This window comes from Genypterus blacodes, unplaced genomic scaffold (genome assembly GCF_046128005.1).
Source record: "Genypterus blacodes isolate CSIRO-AG114 ecotype Tasmania unplaced genomic scaffold, CSIRO-AGI_Gbla_v1 ptg000030l_1, whole genome shotgun sequence".
NCBI classification, from domain to species: Eukaryota; Metazoa; Chordata; class Actinopteri; order Ophidiiformes; family Ophidiidae; genus Genypterus; species Genypterus blacodes.
In genome coordinates this window covers 4,616,101-4,639,665 of record NW_027466843.1, presented here as the reverse complement: position 1 = coordinate 4,639,665, position 23,565 = coordinate 4,616,101, and the positions used below count along the sequence as shown (strand labels likewise).

The 23,565-nt window shown below is 41.1% G+C and overlaps 1 long non-coding RNA gene and 1 pseudogene across 1 annotated transcript; one reads left to right on the top strand and one right to left on the bottom strand.

The window, feature by feature from the left end:
- Window positions 1-941: 941 nt before the first annotated feature.
- On the bottom strand, window positions 942-3,538 carry LOC142994683 (uncharacterized). The gene is made up of 2 exons (XR_012961427.1): window positions 3,393-3,538; window positions 942-1,290 (listed from the first exon to the last, which is right to left on the bottom strand). It is a non-coding gene; the product is annotated as an uncharacterized LOC142994683 (long non-coding RNA).
- Window positions 3,455-7,863, top strand: LOC142994676 (uncharacterized; annotated as a pseudogene).
- Window positions 7,864-23,565: the final 15,702 nt, after the last annotated feature.

The window sequence follows — 23,565 nt, the reverse complement described above, 5'->3', positions numbered from 1 at the left end:
TCTGCAAATCTAAAAGGTAGGCAAACAGCCATTGGCAGGGTGTGTAGAGGTGTGACAGCGGGTTTTTAATTTATCTCTAAAGCTTTTATTCAATGGGTCCATGCAGGAAGAAGAGAAATGAAAGTGAAAATGTGCACCGTTATCCCCACTTAAAGTCACACAAGAGACACAAAATTCCCATTGACAAAGCCTTTTCTCAGCTTAAGTGAAAGTTTGTGCCATAACCATTTGCAACACCTCCCATTCATTTGACAGCAGGTTTTTTGCCTCACCTTCCATCGTGTTTATTCTGCATTTACTTATTGTATCGATATTTGCTCCTGCTGATCTGTTACATAAGCAAATAGGAATCTTATCTTGGATCTGTGGTGTCTAATGCTAACTTAACATGGTGTGTTTTGCCAGTCGTCAACAGTAGGGGGCATTGCGCTATGTGGTTTCCTACTGTGTGCAGAGGTTTTGTAACAACCGGGCTGATAATAAAAACAGAACATTATAGTTGGTAGCTGCTTTGCCGCTGTTTTCCACCGAAGATACATTTGCCCACTTTTGTCTGTGAGATCTGTGAGACGATCTCTTTAACTACTTAGAATGGAGCATATTTGATGTTGATGTTTGTATGTGTGTGTGTGTGTGTGTTTAGGGCTGTTGGGACAAAGTCCAGTGTTGTTGGGCCAGGATTTGGTTAGCCAAGCAGTACAACAGTAAACACATGGTGGGAAATGGTGCACTGCCATTTAACCAACAATTTTCCTTTGTGTTTGCCTGCTAACGTTCCGTGTAGCACATTTTGCCAAATGACTGTTTACACCATGTGATATACATGATCCTTAAAGTGACGCAGGTTGAGATCAATGCCAGGCTACTGCAGAACGCTTCCCTGTGAGGTTCTCCACCACCCAATAAACGTTTCTCCTTCCATAGAGAGCAGGATGCTCCGGATTAACTTCCAGATGACTAACAGCGTGGCTGGGAAAGAGATTCCCCATCTGACTGGCAGTCAGCTGACAGCAGACGAGTAAAGAGCAGCAGTGTAGTGCCAGGGAAAACCAGGTCATTGTTGCTCTCAAACAAGGACACACATCTTATTTCCTGCTCCTGTTCCAAGGAGGAGAAAAAAAACGACTGGAAAACAGGATTTATAGTCTGGGTTGTTTTCATTGGAGTCATGAGGTTTCCAAACTGCTGTTCTTCCTTGTCCAGCTCCAGCAGTATGTCACCACAGCCGACATAAAACTCCACAAACCCAGGGGGACTTTAGGGAGGACTGTAAATCATTTTCCATTCAGCCTGAAAGGAAAGACAGCCACTTAAAAACTTTTGCCTTCATTCCACTGATGCCAACCTAATACTTTCTAGTTTCAGAGGGCATACATTTGCTTTACAAAGGACATGCACACTATAGGACAGCACCAGAATCGACTGATACAGCCTCTGGTTGTAAACAACGACTGCAATGTGACACAGACCTTTGTGGTTCTAAAAATCAGCACACCAGAGTTATAGTGATGCAATCCTTTCAGTTTCCCAGACTAAGTTTGAGACCGAGAGAAATCTGTTGCTCACACGCACAGTGACAGTAGAATGTTATTTGACCTTTGGCTGTTCTCAATATGCTGAAACTGCTATTAAAAACATCAGGGCTTAAATATGGTCAAATAATCACCTGGGTCACAAAATTAGTGAATGCTTGAAAAGTTCCACTTTTCAAAAAAATGTAGGATGTTGCACGTCTGGTACTGCATTGCCTCAGTGCAATGCTGCCCTAAGCAATGACATACTTTAAACATACATGTACACAATCAGACAGTATGACAAGGTATGACCATGCAGCTAGAGAGTCAAGAACACATAAACAATTAATTGAATAATTTGTATTTCTTTTCACATTTCATACTCAACCTATTTGTATATGTTGACCACATCTTGCCACCAATCTTATTTAACTTCATTCTTATTTGAAGGATCTTCTCAGCCGGTTATGTCAATTAAACATCAGCAGTGGTTCCACTGCCCTATTAGACACCTTGGATGTGGTATCCTTTTATACTGTTATATATAATGGGTTCTTCCTTCACTTGAGCCCTGAACTTGTTTTATCTACTGGTTTTCTGCTTGGTGTGGTCAGAATTTACTTGGAATTACTTTCTCTTTGAAAATTGGGCTCTGTGTTTTCACCAGATTATGCTGGAATCTTTATGGGTTAACTGGAAAACAACACCAAGCCTTTCTGTCATTATGTATTCACGTGGAACAAATACCTTTTTTTTGTTTTCTCCGGTTTGAAGGGCTACACAATTGATTTGATGAATTCTTACAGTATCTCAACAACAGGACTCCATCTATTACCTTTATTATTCAGGTCAGTCAGAGTAAGGTTTCTTTCCTGGACACAAGGGTGCAGACACATTATGTACACTCTTCACCACACTATACAGAAAGCCTTCTGATAGAAATAGTATCGTATACGTGACTCAAGATTTCATCCTATCTCACTTAGCTATCTGAGACCGGAGCGCATTTGCACAGATGCTGTTGAATTTTAGAGTGAGAGTGATATATGAGCAGTTCCATGATATCCAAAAGTGTGGTTAGATTACTCTTCTGGGGAACTGATGATGTTCTGATTTGAATTAAATAGTTTCTTTGTGTCATTCACTTTTATTGCACTGTTCTGTTTTTGCACTTTCGAGATCATGTAAATAAACTTGTATGTCTTTTGTTAACTTACGAGTTCTTATGCGTTGGGGATTCTTTATATATTTTTTCCAAATCCAATCCACATTTGTCTCTGTGAGAGGTGGGGAAAGGCAGGCAGAGGCATTCCCTGTTCTTCTGCTGCATGATTAATGTATGCTCCACCACCACATCCCACTACTGTCTATTTTTAGACGTCCATGTCAGGGAGTGCCAGCATCCTTTGTTGGCCGCAATTGCATGATGGATGAAATCATCACAAAATCCTCATCCTCCCTCCATTCCCTCTAACGCTTCCTGATTCCTTTTTTTCTCTCTCTCACTCTCCCATCACCAATATTACCATGAACTGAAACAGTGAAAGCCTTCCTGCTTGTTGCACCATGCACTAAATAGTCAAAGAACACACACACACACACACACACACACACACACAGAATAAATTAGCTTGATGTTAGAGTAGGTGTATTAGTGGCAATTGTTAAACAGTTCATGACAACAACAACAACAACAACAACAACAACAACAAAATCACAATAAAGCAAAAGAACATAGCAATTTCAACTCCAGTTCAATTCATTTCAGTTCAAACGTTAAGAGTGGGAAATAAACAAAAACACCACCAAAATGCATGTCAATTCTCCGAGCAAAAAACAAAATACAAAATATTTCCCACTGAAAGCTTTATTACTCACACGTGCCCTTTTATTTTGAAAGTGGAGGTCAGAGCAGGACGTCGGACGGTCAGTCTTATTTCCGTCAAACTCTCGCCGGGTTCAAAGCAACAAGGAAGCCAGGAAGAAAATACTGATCCCAGCAAGAACCAACAAGAAAAGGGTGAGTTGAGACAAACAGGACAAAATCCGAGGGTTTAAACGACCTCACTGTAATGATCGATTATTGCGTATTTGCGCCAAGTTTTTTTTTTTTTTTTAAGAAGCGTTATTTGTCAATGACCCACGACGGCTTAATCTATTTGCCAAACATTAGTATTTAAAATGTTGATCATTGAAGTCCACTCATCGCTTGAGCAGGAAAGCAACATGTACCACCTTAATAATCTCCACGTTTTATTTGGATTGGCACAAATCCAAAATAAATGACAACGATTACAGTCGGGATCAAACCCTTTTCTCCTGAAGCCTTGGTTACACGTGCGCAACAACATTTTAAACAAAGCACCACTCCCTCTGGGGGCTGCGTGGCTATGATTACGTCACAAGTGCCCCCCCCCCCGCTTAATAGTTAAGTAAGGTTTGGTGAACAACCATATGAATTAGGTGTACAATTAATCATTAATATTTTTGATTGGGGCACTATTATAACGATACTAACATTTTATCAATAACTTCTTAACAGTACATCAATCAATCAAATTAGGTGATAAATATTTCAATATCGCTTCCCAACACTGCATGTAGTCTGCTTTATTGTGAAAGTTGACAGCATCTAGCAATGAAAAGATAACACACACACAGCTCTAAATAGTCGTGTGCACGGTTTCCTCTAGGGTTCTGTAAAAACCCGACATGCCATGTTTGAAATCAGTCTCATCACGTACTTCTGCCGCGTCAGCTGCCGCCAGCCATCTTCTATCTGAATGAGTGGCGGAAGCAGAGACATGTGTTTCTAATTCTGCTGCAGGTTAGAGCTGATCAGCCCAGCCTGGCTCTGATCATTTCAAAGGAACTGACACAGTAAACACACGCAGTGAGATGGAGCCAGTGTTTACCCTGCAGCTTATTTCGCTTGATGTTCCTTTTTTCTGTAGCGGTTTGGTATGGGGGTTGGGGGTTGCTGGGAAGCCAAAAAGTCAGGCAGACATCAAAGTGTGGATGAAGGACAGTTTGGCTTTATACCCCCACCACCACTGACTATTGTTTCTCCGGTGGAACTGACAGATTAGATTTCCTGTTGGACTTTGCCATTGGACCCAGCACCTGTATCCATGAGGTCATTCCATTGGTCAGTGTGACTTCAATGTGGCATATACTGCCAGTGTGAAATTAATATAATATACATTTAGATAATAAAGACTAAATATAAACCAGTTGAAAAAAGTAATTTGCCACATCATTTTCAGATTTGTTTCCCTTCTTTTAGTTGTCCCCATTGAGTGAAGGATTATCATATCTTTATCGTTGTTGCCATTCATCAATGAATTTAGATGCCGTCTTCTAAACCAAGCAGCTTTTATCATGTTTGTTTTCCATAAACTCTTCTTCTTTAATAACATTTGTTGGTCAGTTATTTTGTTGCTTGGCAGGATATGGAAAAAACTATGAAACAGATTCCAGACTTGATTACTTTGTTAGAAATAATACCTTGATGTGGCCATTTATTCTGGCCTGGGGTGTCACTCATCACACTCCTGTCGTTACCTAAGAGAAAAACACTTCCACTGAATTTACAGCATCCTCAAAGATCAAAGCTTCCCTTTCGCTTTTTACTGCCACTGCTGCAGGCTGTGAAATGTCCCCTTATCATCCTCTCAATCTCTCTCCATGCATAGAATTAAAACAGCCCATCATATTACACGTATGTGTGGTAACAGGACATGTAAAAAAAAACGTGCAGATTATCATGGCATTAACCAAGCACATTTGCGTTCCCCAGGGGATGAACCCTTTCCATTCTAAATATACTACGAGATACCCTTTCTACAACTGTTTTTATGCTGGTGGGCTCACACTCCGGGGCTGACTGGGGAATAGACTGGTTATTTATATTCACAAAGTTTAAAAAAAAGATTAAATAGATCTACTAGACAACAATTTGCATAAAACAACCTTAATTTTTTTGTCCGATGGCAGTAACACAATTAACATTCTAATCATATCATGGTAACATTTGTTCAAAAATCTCTCTTGTGTGTTTACAAAAGCTAGCCAGTCTAAATCCAAATGCTTGTAGCTTTGGTGAGACGGCGATCGACTGTGGCAGAGCTGCTTGAAGAGATGGCAGAACCAGACTGCAAAAACGACTGTTCAACGGTCTCAACCCTGAAGTTCGGTTACACAGAATAGGTTTGTTCATGTTTTGAATATTTTATTCCCAGGTCAAACTTTTTGAGAAATCAATACTGAACACTGAACATATTTGCTGACAAACAAAATCAAATTATTGGGATAAGGGCATGCGCACACACACACACATGCACACACCCTCACACATAATTGAATACCAACGCTCAACTAGTCGTCTGATTCCCTGTCCATCATTCACCACCGCTCATGTATCATTTGTCAACTGCCTTTAATTTTTTTTTAAATAATTTTATATAAGCTGTGAAGACACCGCTTTAGAAGAACATAATTCATTTGTAACAGGCTACTTTCATGGGACATCTAATGACTTGTTAGATCTCATATTTTTATTGGTATCTCAATACTAAACTAAATTGGTATTGAAGTAAAAATGTTGTATGGTGAGAACCCTTGCATACACCATATCAAACCGAACACCATGACCCTATAACCTTGATCACATACTGAACCATGACCTCTCAACTATTGTTCCTCTACAAGCTTGGGCAAATGTTACCTCATGTCTCTTCCATTATGTATATGTCTGTTTCAGCATTGCCGACAGAAGTCCAGCAACCCTTTGTGCAGCAAACGCGGCCCCCCAGTCTTGATCAGGAGGGGCCAGAGCACCAACCTATTAAGGAGGAATATGAGACACTATGGATCAGTCAGGAGGTAGAGCAGTTTCATGGTCTGAAAGAGTCTGTGAAAAGTGAAGACGATGAAGCAAAAGTTCAGCCCTCACAGCTTAATCAAAGTCAAGGTGATGATTCCGTGCTAGCATCTCAGCACGGAATGGAGACCTGAAGGCCTACATGAAAATCCACACAGGAGAGAAGCCCTTTAGTTGCTCAGTGTGTGGTAAAAACTTCACCCGTAATGGAGACCTGAAGGTCCACATGAGAATCCACACTGGAGAGAGGCCTTTTAGTTGCTCAGTGTGTGGTAAAAACTTCATTTGTAATCGAGACCTGAAGGTCCACATGAGAATCCACACAGGAGAGAAGCTCTTAAGTTGCTCAGTGTGTGGTTGAAACTTCACTCGTAATGGAGACCTGAAGGTCCACATGAGAATCCACACTGGAGAGAGGCCTTTTAGTTGCTCAGTGTGTGGTAAAAACTTCATTTGTAATCGAGACCTGAAAGTCCACATGAGAATCCACACTGGAGAGAGGCCTTTTAGTTGCTCAGTGTTTGGTAAAAACTTCATTTGTAAGCGAGACCTGAAGGTCCACATGAGAATCCACACAGGAGAGAAGCCCTTTAGTTGCTCAGTGTGTGGTAAAAACTTCACTAGTAATGGAAACCTGAAGCACCAAATGAGAATCCACACGGGAGAGAAGCCCTTTAGTTGCTGAGTGTGTGGTAAAAACTTAATTTGTAATGAACACCTGAAGGTCCACATGAGAATCCACACTGGAGAGAAGCCCTTTAGTTGCTCAGTGTGTGGTAAAAAATTCATTTTTAATCCAGACTTGAAGGTCCACATGAGAATCCACACAGGAGAGAAGCCCATTAGTTGCTCAGTGTGTGGTAAAAACTTCACTCGTAGTGGAGACCTGAAGGTCCACATGCTAATCCACGCTGGAGAGAGGCCCTTTAGTTACTCAGTGTGTGGTAAAAACTTCACTCGTAGGGAACACCTGAAGGTCCATATGCTAATCCACACTGGAGAGGAGCCTTTTAGTTGCTCAGTTTGTGTCAAAAACTTCACTCTAAATGCTAGCCTGAAAGCCCACATGAGAATCCACACAGGAGAGAAGGTTAAGGAAAATTGTTGATGAACCATTATATTGATTGTTAATTATCTATAAGAATAATTTTACACGTGTAATTATAATTAAACACATTGTGTTCACTAATGTATGTCTAATTCATTATTTGGATTCCCGCATACACACATTTATACAGCCATACGGCTGATGTGTAAATGTGCAGTTAAATAACAGGTTCATGTTCTACTCATCAGAGAAATCACCAATCACTGGAAGTTCCTATCACACACCCAGGTTTTCTCTGGAGTTTTCCTCCTCTCGCTTTGGGCGGTGTTGGGAATTTTCCTGATCTTGTGGGCATGTAAAGCGCTTTGAGACATTTGACGTGATATTGGGCCATAGTAATAAAGTTGACATGACTTAAATTGGGGCCTGTATGAAGTCATATTTTTCACGATCATGAATTAAGATAATCATTCGGTCAAAATCAGATGAAATCAATCCTACAGGGTTCAGTACAAACAAACAGCTTGAAGGACCTTTCATTTATTGTCTCAATCAGTCATTCCATGGGTGGGGCGGTATTTCCACCACGATCCTGACATCGTCACATGCGCTCATCTTACTCGCCTGCTCCCTTGTCCAAAAAATAACCTTTAATGACAGCCTATGGAAGCTAAAACCATCAAAGCGGCACATAGCAGAAGGGATTTCTTTCTCTCTGTCATTGTTAGCCATGAACATCTGTTTTTCAGTCATGATTCCATTCCCTGCTGTCATGGGATGGGACTGGGCTTTGTGGGAAGGGGGAAAACTAGCCAGTGTCAGTCATAGCCTCATGGAAAGTTAACAGCAGTCTAGGGGCGGGATGTGTTTAGGTGGTGGTGTTGGCGTGGAGGAGCAGGGTAGTTGTGTATTTGTGAAAGGGGATGTTTGAGTCTGCAGAGTGCTTCGTCAAGAGAAAGAAGAGGGGAGGAGGAGGGAGAGTGAAGCAGTTAACATGGAAGGCTAGCTTTTCAATTCTGGCAGCGCATACGGTCTCAGGTCTCACAATGCAAGCTGGTAAAACAAAAGTCTCTGAACTGTCAATCTAAAAGTCTTGTGATGACATGTTAACTACCTAATTACCTTAATCCTTTAGTGTCTGCTTGGCTATTTAAGCTTAAAACACATCCCCATGTGGCCCCATCCTGGACAGTTGCTCTTTATCATCAGCCTTAAGTATGACATTGGTACCAAACCCTAACCCTAACGATCCAAAGCTAGGAACATAAACAGCAGGAAAGCTTCAATTTGGAAATGCTATCTCAGGTCATGGCTGCTCATATGCAGACTGCTTTCTCTCAGTCTTAGTTAATGTCTGTCTATGTTTTGGCTGACTGGTTTTAAGTTGTGTATCTAATTTATTTCTTCTTTCCAAAATCTGGTCTGCTTAAAAAAGACTGGACCAAAATAATCTTTGGGTAAGTAATCATGAGTCTTAAAAGCAGAAGAAGCAGGTGTTAGTGTGCGTATGTGGTTTGCATCAGACATGGCCAATGACCTGACATACAGTAACCTGACCTTTGACCTTTGGGCTACTGTGTTACTCCAGCTGCTAGTAGCAGTATGTTTATGAGCACCATCTGTAGACACACATAAAAGGAGAGCAGTTATTTTGGGGACCTAAAAGGTGTGCAGGTCTGATGTGGGCGTCTGAGTGAGTTTCTGGAAGGGATCAAAGTGTGTGTGTGTGTGTGTGTGTGTGTGTGTGTGTGTGTGTGTGTGTGTGTACTTAAGTTTCATTCCAAATGATCAGATTTTCATTCACTTCATTTCAGGTTCTTATAAATTTTTTCAATAAATGACATCACCTGGTAAAACTACATTTCTCTGTAAAAACACAAACAACAGATGAGACAGTAGAATTTTAGTGATGTCATAGCAATGACCGTCATGGCTCAAATTTTAGTCATACGCTGATATAAAATGTCATTAATTAATTGTATGAAAAATGTTCTTACCTTCCTTTTCATACAAATGTATACTTACAGTGGAGCTGTGAACATACTGGGGCCAGCATGAAGGAAATGTTATGCAAAGAGATCTGCCACCTTTTCAAATTGTCCGACTGACTGTGAAGATGGACACATTTGTTTAAGCTCTTGGAGTGTAACCACCCAAGCTGTGGGAAGAGATGCAAACATGTGCAGGCTATGCGCACAGTGAGTAAATATTATGCATTGCTTAGAATCTAAATGTAATTGGCATTCTCTGATGTGTTTGTCCTTTCAGTCATTTTTAGACTTGTCTGCACATGTTTTTCCAACACCATGCCCACCACAGTATGCACCTTTCTTTTTTTAACCATGCCCCTGCTAATATGCATGCTGGTGTGTATATGAGCATGTGTTTGGCTGGCAAAAACAAAGAGCCATGGAAGCTGCAAAACTTAATCTCCATGTGTTTTCGTGTAGCTCGAAGCACATGGCCGAGTGTGCGTCCTGCGTATCGGGTGTTGTGGTAAGTGGAGAAGCTTGGCCTGTGCTTGTGTAAGCCAAGGGTGACTGTTATATTTAGACTGAGGTTGGGGAAGGTTCAGCACTGCCTGCATCCCCACAGCACCACAATGCACATGTAGCACAGCCTTGGGTTACATGCTGCTGAGTTTAGCACAAGCAATGCTGGGGAGCTGGCCAACCAATGCCAAGGATTTATGGCAGGAGATAAAAAGGATTGGGTGTCTCTCAAGGACACCTTGCTCTGCTCTATGTTACACTACAGCAACCTGAAAAAAGAGAAGGGGAGCGCCAGGACAGGGAACCTAATCAGGATTGCAGGAACCCTACCAACACCTTGACTAAGCAGCGATGGCTTATATTTGGCTTCCACATTGCCACTCAAGTAAAAGCTGCAGGAGGTGATGCTTAGAAGATAGAAACATATACAGTACACAAATACATGTTTAATGGGGTCTGTTGTGCAAAAGACGGTGGCGAAACGCATCTGTTACAGAGTAGACTGGTGTGTTTGCAGCTCCTCCTGGAGAACATTCAGCTCATCATGATGTGTATCAAAAATTGTTTGCAACTTAACACAGAAGTGAAGAAATCACTTCAATGTTTATTTTCTCTTTATTTCTTTATTTTCATATTATATATGCTCATCTTCAGGAGCGCTCTGAAAACAACAGCGGTGCGTGCAGAAGTGTAAAAGTTGTGATTTACAGGGGGGGAAACATCGAAGAATGTACTGCAAAATCAGTGCTTTTGATCAAAAAAAGTGAAAACAAAGCATTAAGCTTCACTTGTGCAGTTGAAAAATAGTGGAGATGAGAGGCAAATTATTCATTTAAGGTCGGATTAATTTTGCTCTCTCTCCCCTGAATACTGCTGTATGGTGCTTTCAGCCTCCCAGGAAAAAGACTTTCCAAATTAACTCCTTCACAGTGTCAGAGGACAGCTGGATCCACATACTGGTGATAACATGTCTGAGTCTGTGTGTGTGTGTTTATGTGTGTGTTTCCTGGAAACATCCTGCGATGGATGATCAGACGCCGTGGTGCCGGCCAGCTCAGCAGATTGAGCTGCCCGTCCCTCCTGGTGATATTCTACACTGGAGCTGGCAAGAGGCCTGATGAACACACTGGAGGGGGCATGAGGGGCGACTGAACCCAAAGCAGATAATTGTCAGGTACACAAAATTTAGCACTGCCACATTTCTTCAATTTAGGTGTATTTACTAACAATGAAAGTGTTACTAAAAAGTAAAAGTTGCACAGCCGACTACACAAGTATGGATGATGACAGAGCATGCAAGCATATCTTCACAGGCTGTCTGCTTGGATCAGGAAATATTAATTAAGTATTTCTATGTACAGATAAACAAAAAAGATCACTCACAATAACTACTAATGCTGTTTTCAGAGGTGCCTCATTTCTGTCTTTTAGCATGCACAAATTCTCCCTTAATAAATAAGGACAGACACTTATTGCACCTACAAAATGACCCCAATTGTTCAGGAAATATTTCCCAAGCCTCACAGTAATGTTGTCACGCTGGTCAATGGATAACAAGCAGGACTTTTTGGGAAGGTCTATTGTCTGGGGAGGCAGTGGCTCAATGGGTAGAGCTTCGCTTGGGAACCGGAGGGTCGCCCGTTCGAGCCCCTGCCGAGGTGCCGCTGAGCAAGGCACCGAACCCTCAATTGCTCCCCCCTCTGCGAAGGGTGGTAATGTAATGTAAGTCGCTTTGGATAAAAGCGTCTGCCAAATGCTTGTAATGTAATGTAAATGTCTGGGTCTGAAGCTGTATAATGTTACAGTACACAAAGAGCTCTGTTCTCCTGTCCTACAGTTGCACATTGAACTGTTGAGCTAATTTAACCTGGTGACAGGGTGGGTGGGGTTGATGCAATGTGACCTTTTGATTGATTAAAGCAATCTCATCCCTGTTGCATTCTCCCTCAATATTGCTCCAGCAAGCGTTATCATTGACGGAAGTTGCTGACTCAGTTGGCCAGATGAAATGCCATACAGTCCTTCTTCCCCATGTCTGCAAGCTGCCTCCTTCATGTACCTGTGACTCCTGCCCCCAAAGAAAACAGACTGAACTCAGTAGCACAACAGATCAGCACTTGACGAAAGCCAGTGTTTAATCCATCATGTCTCTCTGATTAACACTGAGCATAAGAAGCCTGGCCATGTTGGATGTGACAGGCAGACCGGGCTGATATGCTGGTGTAACTCACAGCAAGAATGCCAGCATGTAATCTCTTAAATAACAATTGACTTGCATTGCAAAAATTCACATTATGTAAAGTATTATGCATTTATGGATATGGCCTCTGTATTTACTTTTTGTGTCAGACACATAGCAAAGAGGATTAACGTTTAAAAATCTCAAACCTCTTCCGGAATCAAAGCCAGTCCATCGTGGGCCTCCCTCCACAATACTATTCTTTGAAGTTGTTGTGTGGATGTGGATTTCAGGCAATAAAAAGTGTTTCCCAGCTCTCATCTGGAGAGAATGACCCCCTTCACCTCACTCATCTGAGAGTGACCTTTAATTCATCTTGTCACAGACACGTGGAGACATGCTGACATGCTGACATGTTCCTGCTCATACAGCTGTATCTTATATTATCAAAAAGCCTTGTAGCCCACACATGTTAACATACACCAACAAACAAACACCTCTTTAGCATGCATGACACCATCAATTAACTGTATTCCTCTGTAAACTGACGGGGGAGGGTTGAAATATGACCTTATACACAAACATAAACACACTCACAGAAACATGTCATTGACACACCTTACAAGTGATTTTCTTTTACTCTGACAACTTCTGGGTCGTCTCTACGAACAGAAATGCATTCTAAGCACACACATACACACACACACACAGACATAGACAGAAAACATTCCTTCTCCTCAACCGAAGTAGAAGTGTGACAAACACTTTGCACACGTCTTAACAGCTGCCTGAGTGCTATGCCATAAATAAACATGGTGACAAAGTAAGTACACACTTCTAGAACACAAAACACTCCCGCAAACACATTCTCTAGTCAGAACATGTGGTTTTAGGTGAGGTGTCTGGTTTTGTCGCTTTCCTGTGTAATGTTTTCAAATTAGAGGGCCACTCATTAGAGTTTATACCTCTGCCAAGGCTCAACAGTAAATGTAATTGCCGAGACCAGGGGTCAGCAGCCGATAACATTAAAAGAGCCTTTTTTGGCTGCTGATTTCTGGCCTGACAAAGATTATCCATGTATTCCGCTGCTGTAATAGCAGTAAAAGAGTTGAAAATATTGATGAATGCCTTTTTCATCTCTTCCTTCCTTCCTTCCTTCCTTCCTTCCTTCCTTCCTTCTCTCCACTCATTCTTATTTATTTTCCTTCCCCTTCCATCTGCTTGGCTTCTTCCCTTCCCACACTCTTCTACGTTTCATTTCCTTTCCTTTCTGTCTTCATTGTCATTCTTTCTTCCTCATTTTACCTCCTTGTTTCCTCTTTCCATTGTATGCATTTTCTCAATTTCATTTTGCTCTTTCTTCCTTCCCTTTTTTACTTCCCTCTTTCTCTCAACTCCACATGTTTCTTTTTCCTCTCTGCATTACATCCTCCCATCATTGTTTTTCTTCCTTTCCTTCTTTTCTTCTATCCCATCTTTTATCTAACCTGAGGGATCTGGCCTGCTGTGTTTTTTTTTTTTATCTCTCCCCTCCATCACAGACAACCACTCCTGCCAGTTTCCTGTATTCCATGTTGGCCAGATAAGAGAATCAGTTTCAAGCCTGAATGCCAACAACCCTGTGTGCCTCTGACCACCAGCCCATTAAATCTCCTCTGCCATCTTCCCTTGTATGTTATCCCTCCTCTCCTCCCTTTCTCATATCCAGAGGACTCCTAACGTGCCCCTGACAGCCGCTTGATTTTGTAAAACAGTGGTGCCTTGTCAGATTAAGCCGATGGATATTGGATGAGACAGTAGCACCTTTATCTTTATCCGTGACCCCCCCTGAAAGCTTTTCAGAGGATCGTCAATCTACATTTTGTGGCATGAGGCGATGTTGTAAGGAGCAGTCGATTGATGTATTGTCTGTGTGTGGCTTTTGGATGAGACACTTCTCCACTGTGTTTAAGAGGGCAGTTGAAGTTAAAGATTGCATGGTCGTATTCCTTTTTTCATCATTGACAAGAGAAATGGATGGAAGCTTGGAAGTTTTGGGGAAGAGATGGAGCGCTGGGCATAGGAAGCAACTGAAGGCTTGCCCCTTTACCTTTCGACCCACAAGTGGGGTCTTGTGTCTGCTGCTGTTGATGAGGCACATCTCACTGTGACATCATTCTGCAATTGCAACTTGTGTTTGCTTGTTATTACCATAACAAATGTGACAACCACAGCAATAAAACAGCTCAATGAGTGGGGTGTCAGTCACAACAGCTCGCGCTTCAGAGGTGTGTGTTGTTTTCACACACACACAGAAATGTTCCTCAGGATATTATGTCTACAGAAATTCACCTACTCAACAATTGGGCATTTCATTCACTTCAGGTTACTTGATGCAATTGGCTGGCAGGTGCCTCTTACTCTACTGTAGTTTATGTTTACATTCACAACCGTTAGCACTCAAGAGAATTGTTTAGCGCCTACCCCTGACCTCACAGTGACCTTTCCAGAAAGTAATCTATAGTGGTTTAAGGAGGATTTTACTGAGCAAAGATGATGGTGGGGCTAATCCAGCCTGACACAGAGCAGAAGGAGCAGCAGGTAGTTCTGGATGGATCCCAGTTCTCTTTGGGCACTTGACCAGACAGGCTGGTCCAACAGATGTCTGATAGGAGATTCACAGCCCAGAACTCTGTGGTTAATCTCATGGAACCTGCAGCATTTCTAGGTCAAATGCTGTGGACTTGGTCATTCACAAATACTTTTGGTTTGTGGTGATCAATAATGTGAATAAAGTGTTCTATCCTCAGCTTTATATGTATGTGTGTATAGCCACTTATCCTCTTAGGGGTGTGGGGGTGCGGGAGCCACCCCAGAGGTCATTGGGCGAGAGGAAGGGATCAGGGAACGCCCACAATAGGTGGCCAGCCTATCACAGGGTAATATATATATTTCAGGTTCAGTAAAATATATTTTCCAACACATAGACAGGGCATATTTCAGCTGGGAAGGACCATGCATGAGAAAAATAACCTGAAGTTTTATGTCTGCATTATGGGAAACTGTGCTTGCATAACTCACCTGAGAGATGCTTAAGCCCTCAGGTATAAGTCTGAGGTCTGAAAATAGAGGAATGTAATTTCTGTATTAACTTGAAATTATGGGTGTATATCTCAACTTTTATTCAGTCCATGCAGTTTACAGTCAAAAAGAGGAAGTTGCTCTGATCTGGAGGACAGAAGTCGAGGATGACAAAAACAGTTAGAACAGCCACTTCCTCGTCAGCCAAGGTGAACCTAAGTTTCTGTCACACTGTGGTTGCTCAAAGAAAACACAACTCCTGTCTCACTTCCTGTAGTAAAAGCCAGTGCATCTGTCATCTGCTCAGCCAAGCAATGAGAAAAGAGGGGGGGGAAAGTGACTGCAACAGTGGTGCATGACAAAGAAGCTTTCCTTCTTTACTTGTGGTAAAGAAGGTTCAGCAACATATTGACAGCACTTCATCATAAAATCATTCCTAAATTCAATGAACGTCCGCAAACCACATTCTTGTCCCTCTGTCAGTTCTTACCCGTCCAAACGTAACTAATCAATTATTGCCTTCATCTCTTCATTTTGCATCAGGTGTTGGAACCTGGAATCAATAAGGCCATCATTCTGTCTTCTAGTTGAATTGGCTGATCTGATCTTTTACTGGTCAGCACATCCTGTGGCTTGTTGGCTTTCTGACTGATTTATTGATGGGTTGTCTAATTGGTCAATTGATTTTGCAGGTCCACGTCAGCATGCTTGGATGCTGTACTGTTGTTGTGCAACATGCAAGGCTGACCTGGGAGCATGTTTCCTCACTGTCAGACAACATGAGGCTAATGAGGTGAAGGATTTACAGGTCTGCCTTCACTCTGCTGATGCGGGATAATAGGTTTTAACTGACTTGGCTGACCTTCTCTATGTGTACTACAAACACACACATATTCACACACATACACATTTACACACTTAAGGTCAACATAGTCAGAACATGTCCAGTTTATTATAAATACAGGACACTAACCAGTAAGAATAACAGACTCTAAAGTCTTGCTAGTGGCACCTAGAGGCGTTAATGCTCATTGCAATTTTCCAGAACACAGCAAGGTTGCTATTAAAGCCATGCTCTGCTGACACTTTATCTAGCATAGTCATATAGACATACTTTTGCAATTGCTGATAAACAATCGCAGAAATAATTATATTAATGGGACCCATTTATGACAATTCAAAATTTCAAATTTCCACACATTTACAACACACATTTAATTTCTCTCAACTTTGTGGCAAAAATTCAGTTTTTATGTTATACATAATCTCAACTTTAAACTCAAGGTTTTGTTCAAATTTGGTCAGAACACACTTTTTTTATTTCTTGTGTCCGCGTGTCTCTGACAGTTAATGTGAGTCATTGCGACCAGCTGTTTTGTCTGCTTTAATGTCTGTACCCACAATCAAACACACACACACACACACATATTCCAGGTGGGTCATGAGAAAACAAACTCTGATTGGTTGGTTTTGTCTGTTGCCATGGAGACACAGGTGGAGAGTGACTGTCGGGCTCAGATTGCGGCTGGATTGTCCCTTCAGCAGGGACACAGAGTAACAGGCAAGGAAATAAACACTGCTGAGTTTAAACAGTCACAGTGTGCAAAGAAAGTAGAGCTGAGTTCATCACTCACTGCACTCACACAGAGCTGCAGCTGCAGACCTAGAGTTCTCAATTCAATGGGCATACTGACATGTACATGCATACTGTTGTAGTGTAAAACAGTGAATCAATTTCAGGGTGAAAATGATGGCGTAGCTAAAGTGATAATGTAACTACTACTACCTCATCAATTATCTGGTCTTTGTAAGGCTGATAACGCTACTTACCTGGTCGCAATCAGCAGCACAGCCGCTATGATTCTGAAGCATTTTGTCTTTTGTGCTTGTGTGTTATGTAAAGATAAAATTAACAAGAAATCAGAATAGAGAGTGAAGATCCATGGAGTACAGAGAATGCACAAAACTGCATGGGTTATTGTTAGTTATTATTGTACATATGAAAGGATTTAAAAATAAAGTGATCGAAAACTTTAAAAGCAAGTATCTTGGACAAGGAAGGAACTAGATAGCTAAAATTTCAGACACAGCCTCCAGGCTGCACCAGGATCAATTTGTGGCAAATGGGAGAATATAGAACATTTTGGGTCAAAAAGATTGACCCAAGGGGACTTTAGCAACTCTTGAGAAAATGTTTAGCTAAACTAGTTCTCTAGCTCCTTCCTTGTCCAGGATATGGGCTTTTAAAGTTTTCTGAAGAGTTGCCAAAACGCTGACCCACAGGCCAATATTTAGAAATTTTTCGATATTCTCCAATTTTCTGGGTCAGCATATGACAACTCTTGAGAAAACTTTCACGAGGATTAATTGGTGCAAATTTGGGTTCACTCATTGAGCACAGTTGTGCTGCAGAAAGGGGGAGGTTTATCAATGTGTTTTTTGCATGGTAAAGAATTGGAAGGTTTTAAGAATAGACCCCAAATCAAAATAAGAAAACAGAAACTTTGGTTGTGGTTATGTGTATTCATTTTCTCAGAGTGATTCCAAAGATCTGTGACCGTGTCTGGATATCCACAGTGACTAATGGATTAAGTCACTGGTCTCTTCAACTAGCCAGACGGAAATCACACTGAACTGCCAGGACTCCAAAGTGTCGGTGAAGGATTAACTGGCTCTGTGTTGTAACTGTCGATGAATTTCCTCGTCCTGGGTACTTTGAACTGCATGTGCTAACCGGGGAATTACACAGAATTATGACCCCTTATTAACCATCCAGTTCAGTTCCACAGCTGCTTCTAAGCAGAACGTGACGAAATCCCTCACAGTCAAAAAAACTACGATTCCTCTCTCTAAATGCATTGCATTTAAGGGCACCAGACAGCTGCTGCAGCGAATGCTGTTAATCTCCCCGTCTGAACCATTTTAACCTCCTCACACGGTCCCCTTTCCTGCCCGCCAAAACAAAGCCCGGGGCCACAGGACTGACTCACACATCAGCAATCCCAACTTCCCACGCCTAAATGACAACAGCAAAGTCGCTGTGAGAGTGGAACAGGACTCGATCACCTGAGGCTACTAATCTTTTCCCTGATAGCCTCATTTACTTTTTCCACCTCAATAATCTGTTTTAGGACGTGGCTCTACTTTCTCATGAGCCCTATTCAGCCAGGATTAGTTTTACAGGGTGAGGCTGGGTATCGTAATCATTACTGGAGCATGTCTGTCATTTTAGTGCCATTTGATTATGCTGTGTTAGTGATTTTTACAGACTGTGCCAACTCTTAAAAGTGCTGCCTGTTTTATCTTCTGTAAAATAAGGTGAGGTAAATCCCCTCTGTTCTCAGCTGGCATCACTCAGGTCGCTAGCAAACATTCTGTGGCTTCTTCTGGGACACGTCTTCATAACAATGCAGCATTGTTCAGGTATGACAATAAAATCAATCTTGGAACCTAAGCAGCAAATCTTGGCCCGTTTCTTTTTCCAACTCTGTCCCAAAGGACTTTACAGAGAAAAGGCCAAACTACTGAAAGACTAAAACAAGTCATAAAAGGAAATAAAACAAGCACAACACAGTGAACAGCACGCTGGAGAGACATAACATGCCAGTTTATCTAACAGCTGATTGGACAATACCAACCAAGTATTTTCAGAGTCGATAAGGCCAAATTCCAAACAAAAGCTCATTAGAAAACACTATAAAACCCAACCAGTGGCCCCTAGAGGCAGCAATGTTCATCGCACACTATGGTACAAAGTGAGGACACATACAACATTATAATGGTTATGGAATAAGTACACCAAATATAAAAAAAAAATATCCAACTTAGTACAAAAAAGTTGATGAAACACAAAGATGGGACCTCAGCTCGGATCAGGCTCATTTTGATGACTCATGATGCTTTTTCCATGAGACGCATTTGTTAGAAATAAATCGGTCACTATCTCTGCATGCACTTTATTGTCACAAGCTGAAGTATGATAACTCTGAGTAACAGACCTAAATGATGCAATTTTAAATTAATTTATTTAAGTATTCAAACATCTGTGTGCATTTCCTCAATGGTCAGACTCTTTGGTTGATGATGGTCCCCCTCACACAGGTAATCTGATCCAAACAGGGCTGTAACAGTGCCACTGAGGCATTAATGTGTGGTCAGACACGAACCAGCACATGAAGATTGCATTGAGAAATATTACAGACAGAGGCCCTAAAGGGTCCTGGATACATCAGATCATTTAATGAAGCTGATAAATCATCTAATTTATGTGCAGATCTGCTCACCGAGACTGTGAAGATTACACACTCAATGAGGTCTATGTTGCATATTTAGCTGGGGCACACCTAAGGCATTAATAAATATTCATACTACAGTAGTATTACCTGTGTCACAGGGACGAAAGTTGAAGGTGAAATTAGAAGTTAGCATGAATAATATACATCTGCCATATTATCATTTAATGTGCATTTTTATATCTGGCTGTAGGCTCTGAGGATGGAGATGATGGCCAGTCAGTTCATCTGTCCATCCAACATCCACTGCCCAGCATGAAACCTCTGGTACATATATTCAAAGTAGGCTACTTATGTTTTAAGTGACCTATACTCCAGCAACATGCTTAGGAAAAATTGCATTCTCAGTCCTCATGTGACTGTAAAGGTGGAGATATATATCAAACTATTAAAACAAAAGAACAGTCAGTCAGGTTTTCAAGTTGGCACCAACCTTGAAGGATTTTTTTGTGGTAGATTTGGAAAAGAAAAGTAAATAAATTAGTTATGGTTTGCCCCCTAACTGGGTTTATGGGTTTACAGTTGTTTGTTGGCCCATCCTGAGTGAGAGTCCAAACTCTTACATCTACCTACATTAACACTAGTCCAGATTCTGTTGAAAACTCTGTTTGGGTGTGAAAACAGTCTTCGTCCATACTTCACAGCATATTAAAGAAGACAGCTGCCTGAAAACACACAATTTGCCTCATGCTCAAGTGAAGGGAACAGGGCTAAGCGATTAAAATAGAGAGTAAGTAGAGCAACAGCCCCAATATACTCATCCGCCATTGATTTGTAATAGTCAGAACGTGAATCACGTGGTTGCGTCACATCAGTGTATTTGGAAGAGCCGGCGCCTCCAGATTTATTTATTTAAGACAGCATTGTCAAAAAGCTCTGTTTTCAAAGGGTTGTTCAAAAATGCTGATGCATAAATGATATCGGTTCCTCAACATAAAAGTTAACCCAATATACATCCTGGCAGGTAGGGAACACTTACAATAGTCTTGATTCCATTAACCCACATTTTGCACAATTGGATGTGGATGAAATGAAAAATGTCAAATGAAAACACTTGTCTGTCTGTGTGTGTCTGTGTGCATGGTCGTTGCTGGCAGATTTCATTGTTTCTCCCTGCATTCTGATTCTGGAATGAACCACCTGATGAAATTCTGGTGTAACTGAGCGTTTGAGGCTTTTCTGTCTGCCTTGGAGCTTCACAATGTTTGAGAAACTTAAATAGTAAACTTACTTGACACTGACATTCTTTCATCAAGGAGTTATTTTTAATGTTTCCTTGCCTTTAATGTTTATTCTGAGTAAAGTTTTTTATCTGTTTAGTCAAAGCTCTGAGGCGTATGTAATCCCATTCAATTCCAGTTCACACAGGAAATGACTGGAGGCTTCAAATGCAGTTGGTGAAGGTAACACATAACTGGAGGTTGCATCAGATCACCAGGCTGGAAGTGTTTGCAGGTTATTTCATGGTGTTGCTGTAAAATAAAACTAAATATATAGCTGCATTTGACACATACTTCTTATTAGTGTTTCATCTCCCCCCTGAGGAACTGATAATTAAGCAGCATTTATTTGCTCTTGAAAAACTCTGATTAATAATATAAAATGTTTAACCTAGCACATACCAGCTAATGTTCTCTCACAAATTAAGTATGACGTAAAATACTCAACTGTGATTTAGCTGCATTGTAAGTAATAATTCCAAATTATTTCTGGGTGGTGTTGTTTTAATGGGCCAATTCAGAATCTAGAGTACCGATGACAGCAACAGTACATAAATCTAAATAAATATACTATATAAATATACTCTTGACTGAATGCACATTTTCATTCCAGATAACTCACATGGTTTTCCTGCTCTGTACTCAACTATGACCTAGCAGTTTCCATGGTAACCATGTATAAATGTCCTGAAAGACCTCTCTGGATAAAAATAAAGAAAAACTATATCTTACAGAACATTCTGTAATTGATCAAAATGTGCCACTTATTTGTTAATTGTATTGGGATTTTCTATGATATTAAAATGATATGATGTTTATTTCAGAGAACCCGAAAGTCCCCTTAATTATCATACATTTCTATCCAACGTTAGCTGTATCAAATACCTGATAGCTGGTCTATTATCTACTAGTTCCTTGACTTCAGAGAGATCTGTAAAAAGGTTGAACAATAAATAAACTTTTGATTGCAGAGTTTGATTCTGAAAGTCTGATTGTTGCTTTAGGGCTCACAATGTTGCTTTTTCTTTTTTTGCTGTCTCCTTTACTTTCAGTTCAAAACAAAGAAATAACAAAGGGGAAATGAGTCTACATGTGGGTGTGCAGAGAAAGGGGGGTGAGGTCATCCAGTGGAGATCAGTGGGTTCACAGCTGCCCAGCCACAGGGAGGCCGAAAAAGAACATTCTTCCTGGAAGAGCCCTTCACAGGAAGACGTGACTGTCCTTTACATCACACACACTGTTTGCTTTTTTACCAGCAAAACAACAAACACTTCACTCCACCAGAAAAGGCACGACTGCAGGGGAGAGGGGGTAGGGTGTCATATCGTCATTTTGTGTTGGTTTCAAGCAGCGGTTTGCATGGTTTTTAAATAAACATACATTAAATTTTCTACATGATCAGTCTGTGTCAATGTTATGTCACTCAAATGTAGGCCTTTGCTGTAACAAACACTTGACAAAGAGAGCAAAAATAAAAAATAAAAAACAAACTGTAATGTGTATGCATGACAGTGTGTGTGTGAGTGTGTGTGGAGGAGGCTGTGAAGAAGCAGTATGTTTGTTCAGATGCAGGGTGAGAACAGACATGAAAGGCTGGCTGGATGCCTCTGTGCACTCTGTAACACTGACCTGTGATTTTCACCCTCTGCTGGACATGCAGGGGTGCAGGTGTGTGTGTGTGTGTGTGTGTGTGTGTGTGTGTGTGTGTGTGTGTGTGTCTGTGTGTCTGTGTGTCTGTGTGTCTGTGGGTGTGTGTGCTGGTGTAACAGGGGGTGGTATGAGGGTCATGTTCCCAAAAAACAGATTCCTTGTTTACATCCCTGCTGATTTTTCTTCTTTTTTTAAAAATCCAGGCATGATGCATTCATGGTCACACTCTAGGATACTTCACCTTGGGATCAAACATGAGACCATCCAGTTGCAAAAACAGATATAGGTTTAATGCACATACACATGCCACAAGTGTACATATTTGCATAAGACCTGTGTAGTGTGTCAGCTGTTTTGTTGCATCAATAGTTTTCGATCTGTGTACAAAAGAACATGGGCTGCATAATTATTTCTTGCACCAAAGTGACATATTATTAATTAGGTTCAAATTATAATATCGGCTTTGAAAACAAAAAAATTACAAAAATATGTTTAACACATTGCAAGCTACAATAGATCTTTATAACAACTCGGGGTGTTGTGTCCTGTTTCCTGTTTCACTTAACAGCATAAACAAAGATGCCGACAATCAAGGAGATCATCATTTTTGTCCTACAAAGGTGAAAGAAAAGGCAGCAGTGACACAGGAAATGATATATGAGACCATTCAAAGAATCTACCCATGCTCCAACAGCTTCTTCTTGAAACTTTTTAGTAGGTATTGTTCTGGTTGTCACTCTGTACTTAAATGAACATTAAAACATTAAATTAAACTGTACTTAAACTCTGATTAAGGAATATCTGATATCTTGTGTATATTCCCTATGTTTGTGCTTGTTTACAATATGCAGCATTATAATGATGACCCACCAAAGAGGAAAGACAGTGCGTGCGTGCGTGCGTGTGTGTATGTGTGTGTGTGTCCATTGCCAATTGCTTCCAAACAGGTAGTTCATGTTCACAGGTACACAGAAACCTACAACTTGTGAAATTTGATATCCCGAGATCTGAGGTGCTGCCTCTCTCTCTCTCTCTCCCTCTCTCTCTCTCTCTCTCTCTCTCTCTCTCTCTCTCTCTCTCTCTCTCTCAAGGCCAGCAGACACATTTTGCCCTGTTTGTGCTGTGGGACACTAAAAATCAAACACAGACCTCACAGAGGAACCAGCAGCAGTTTGTTAATTAGTCTATTTAGTGAAGGTGAACCTCAGCTGCAGGGTGACTGTGTTTT